General features: G+C 29.9%; 1 long non-coding RNA gene across 1 annotated transcript; it reads right to left on the reverse strand.

Moving 5' to 3' along the window:
- Positions 1–3,192: 3,192 nt before the first annotated feature.
- On the reverse strand, positions 3,193–4,203 carry LOC124928149. The gene is made up of 5 exons (XR_007098457.1): positions 3,951–4,203; positions 3,789–3,852; positions 3,608–3,692; positions 3,401–3,527; positions 3,193–3,321 (listed from the first exon to the last, which is right to left on the reverse strand). It is a non-coding gene; the product is annotated as an uncharacterized LOC124928149 (long non-coding RNA).
- Positions 4,204–4,790: the final 587 nt, after the last annotated feature.

Consider the following 4,790-nt stretch of genomic DNA (forward strand, 5'->3'; position numbering starts at 1 on the left):
AAAAAAATATCAGCTTTGGTGAATTGCTTAGAGAAGATGGCGTCAGTTACTTTCTTTGCGTCAGATTCAACGAAAACATTGTTCGATTTGGAGGCCTTGACATGTATTTTGCTTCTGCTTAGGCCGCCGAGAGGTAATTATTTTAATGATCTAATCAAAAGTGGAGCTCCAAAATGGTTGCGGGTGATAGAATTCCATGTTTGTCTGTCCCGATCTTTGATTAAATCTCGCCCTCAGGGCAGTTAGGTAGTCCTCCCTTTATGTCATTTCTACAATTAAAAATTTTCCAAATATTAACACGACATAGTGAGATTGTAAAATGAAGAGATTCGATTTTTTTTCTTAAACACAAATTCATTTCTTTGTTTCCAAAGAGCGAGACCAACCCAGATTTGCTATAAGACTGATAAAATGGAAGGAAATATTGTATAATAATTTTTAAACTTGTCTTCTTGCATCATGAATTAGATGTTAATGGAAGAATTTCTCATTTCCTGGAATGACATCTAGAAGCCAAGATCAATCCCGACAAACATATTCGAAGAGTCCCCCACTCTTCATCTTGTCAACTTGTTTATGTCAATTAATTTATCTTCTTTCTTTTAACACTACTTTCTTATATTGATGAGACTTTATTATTTGAATTAGTTTGAGAAGGAGCACATATGAGCAATAATTTTATCAAGCATTAATATGCAATAATTTTGCATTTGAGAAGAATGCGATAAAAAGAATCTATGTGTTTCGAAGTTTAGGATATGTTGGAAGTATCAAAAAATAAGGTATACGTTTATGTTGATTTATATAGACTAATTACAAGTTAGTAATATATTTGTATTTGATGTTTACCGACATCAAACTCGTATATATCTTAATCTAACTAATTTGTGATATATCTATATAAACCATCATAGGCATATAACTTACTATTAATACATATCGTATCATAAACTTCATAAATTTATATTTTTTATATTTTTTTTCATGTTTGTTTCCGGTGCGTGATTATTACTTTTATATTTCTTAATAAAATATCATTGTCTGAATTTGTGTTCTTCTTTTTACCTTAAATATTTAAATCTAAATAAGATTCTTAAATATGAGTGAGTATGTCGCTCAACTTAGACTTGGTGATTGAAGAGCCATATATTGTCTTTTGATGAAAGGAGTGGAGACTTGATAATTTATTTGCGGATTAATTAGAGTTTGAGATAAAATAATTAATGATGAGAACTTTAGGGAGCCAAATGAGACAGGACATGTCGGTTCCTAATATTTTGGTGTAGAATACAAAATAATTTGTTTCTTTTTCTTATGTATTAAATCATTTAGAATATACATGTTAGAGAGGAAAGAATTCATTAATAATTTTATTTATCAATCCACTGTGTTAACTTTGTAAGCATAAGTTATTATTGTACAAATAGAAATTCTCTATAAATATTATTAGATTAATGCTAAACAATTATATGTTTAATTTTCAACTTTATACGCATGTTAAGCTTGTACTTTGAATATGAATGTAAAATGGTATAATGTTTTGTTCCAATCAAGAAATATAAAAATAAATAAAAAAGAGATTAACATTTTGTCCCTTAAATAGAATTTGAATTTAAATCTAGCATAATTTGTAAAAATTGGTTATTGTTGACCATGTGAATTTATTAACTAATGAGATTGTAATATATAAATGTTAAAAAAATAAATAATTATGGGTATAAAGTTGTAAAAATAAGTTTTTTAACTCTTTCTAAATGTTAATTTGAATTTGTGTTTATTAAATTTTAAGTAATGGTTTATTTTTTCAAATTTATAAGTAATTAAAAGAATTTGAAAGAAATATTTAAAATGGTATAATATCTCAGTGATAATTGCTAAACTATAATTTCTACATTTCAAAAATTACATCAAATAAAACAATCTAAAAGATTTGAACTAAGGAAAATTAGAATGGTCTAATTGTTTGAGTTCATAAATAAAACTCACTAGTCAAAAGGTGGGGAATTTTTTTTGAATTCTTCTTTTCATCTAGCTAACACTTTATATATCATCAAAAAAATCATTTATTTGGGGATATTGATATAAATCTCTAAAAAAATCAAATTATTTTAGTTTAAACTAATGTGTTTACGTAATATTATTCAAGATTTTAGCATTTCTCTTTTTATATTATAAAATAATTAATTAATAATTTTTTCCATTATTTTAAAAGTTTTAGTTATTTAATTCAATCTCTTTTTTTAGTGATAGAAATTTTCAAATTAAAGTTTGAATTAAAACCACCCTCAAATATTTCTCCTTTAATAAGGAATATTGCTGGAAATAGATAAAAATAAATAAATGTATATAGCTATCCAAAAATTTAAAGTATTTTTTTAATAAGAACGAGGAAGATTAATGTAAACAGGAAAATATATAAATAAATAATTAAGACATAAAATTAAAAATCTTAATTTTTATAAATAAAAAATTGAATCAAAATATATAATAATTAATGGTGACTATATATTCAATAGTTTGAAAAAACATAATCAAATACAATATACATGAATTTTCACATGAATTAAATTTTGTTATATAATTTCCCTCTACTCTATGGCGATTGGCACTTCCTTTATCGAAAACAATTTTTTTCTATTTTTTTTTTAGAATTTATACCTTTAGGTAGTCTTTTCCCACCTATTTCAGAAACTTAAGCTTAAGTTTGACATTGCCGATTGTGTACATATAACCTAATTTCCTAGATTCTCTAGGAAATAGGAGAATGTATAATAAACCTTAAAATCAGACTGCTAAAGATGACTGGATTCTCTAGGAAAGTGTGGAGGATGGTTTCTAATTAGTGCACAAAACGAACAAATGAAAATGTATGCATGTGTCGTGTGTGTGAGAGAGAGAGATCCAAATTAACTAACATAGGGCACATTTTTGCTAGTTGATTCAATTGGATCATGATGACCCTTCTGCTTGGATAAACCTTCAAGATTTGCATGTGGCCCAGAAGAAGCTTTCCAAGGGGCTGATGTTAAAAATATACTTAATAGATAAGGCTAAAATATGAACTACAAACCCAACACAATAACCATAAAAGGTCCCATCACTTCTTATTCAAAGTGTATTATTACCTGCCTGCCGAATCGTATGAGTAAAGCCAGGGGTGGTGGTACTACTTCAGTGCTCACTCCACATGCAGAAAAATAGGCAACAATGAAGAAAAGAAGATTTGATATTTGATCTGTCAACTTACTTGAGCTCGAGGTGTTTGGCTAGATTGCCGATACTTCAAAATGGTCCAGTCAAACACATAATCAAACTGAAAACCTGTTTAGAAGGCACAATGTCGATGAACAAACTACTAACCATATCCAAGATGCTATATAACAAAGAGAAAAAAGCACACCTTCCTGAATAAAAAGATCACGGAAAATCCTCTTCAGATAAGAGTAGTCTGGTTTGTCGTCGAATCTCAGAGATCGACAATAATGGAAGTATGATGCAAATTCTGATGGGTACCCTCTACACAAGGACTGAGGTGCAACACATAGTTAGGTATATCTTGCATAAATAACCCTAGATCAAAGAAGGCCTAGGAGAGACAATATGTTACCTCAATTGACGTGGAAGCTTTTTTTTCACTTATTTTCTCATACTTCTGTTTTTTATTGGCAACTCTTAGTCCTTGCCAAGGAAGACTACAAATACATAATAGATATGTCAAAATGGATGACAGTAAGCACCAAGATGAAAATTGAACAAGATAGATGAAAATAACATCAGTTACCACTTACCATCCTTTTAAAAAGTATATAAGGACAAAACCAAGCGACTCTAAATCATCTCTCCTACTTTGTTCTTTTGTTCTGTATGAGAAATGATTGCAAAGAACTAGTCAACATTTAAAACCATATTTAACATAAAATCAATAAAATAGGGGAACAAACAACACATACCAATTCCCAAGTGAGTGTTCACACTGGCGTATCTTGCAGTTCTAGTCAAATTTTGTTATCTCTGCAGTTAATTGTCGTTTTAAAGTAAATACATTTTATACAACAGCTAAGTGGGCTCAAAACAACCTAAATAGAATGTGCTTTACTTCTGGCACTGTATGAGGATACAAAATAGCAAGCAACTATGAGATCAGACATAGCCTATCAAGCTAGTAAAAACAAGACATTATTTATGAGATTTCAAAAGCTTACACATTTTGGGGCATACCGTATATAGTTTGGATTGGATCGCTTTGATTTGGTCGGTCGGTCGGTCTCGTTCCCGGCGCACACTGAAGCAGCTCTCAAGAAGCGGCGATGATGATTGGGGCGGTTGATGATGCAAGAAGCGACGATGAGAGAGAAAGCTCGGCGATGAAGAAAAGAAAAGCGTGGAGCAGGAGAAAGGTTTTAATAGGAAAAAGCGATTGGTTTTTAAACCAATCGTGCTATACTTATTAATTAGGGATCGAAATAAATATCAATCGTTGATATATTATATTGCGATTGGGTACCAATCGTTATTACATTACATGAGTAGTTGCGATTAGATTTTATTCCAATCGCCATTAACAATAGTAATAGCGATGGTTCTAAACACCAATCGCTTTATTTGCTAGCTATTTGCCCTTTTTTTACTAGTGAACCTCGACTTACCAATATTGTTACATCACTATAAAAGCATTCTCTAATTGATCTCTCATTATAGACCACTCTTCGAGTAATTTGTATAGATCTTATCATTACTTTTGATCTACAAATTCACACACACATTTACGTAGGAACTTACATATTCTATCT

The sequence above is a fragment of the Impatiens glandulifera genome, chromosome 2 (assembly GCF_907164915.1).
Source record: "Impatiens glandulifera chromosome 2, dImpGla2.1, whole genome shotgun sequence".
Classification (NCBI taxonomy): domain Eukaryota; kingdom Viridiplantae; phylum Streptophyta; class Magnoliopsida; order Ericales; family Balsaminaceae; genus Impatiens; species Impatiens glandulifera.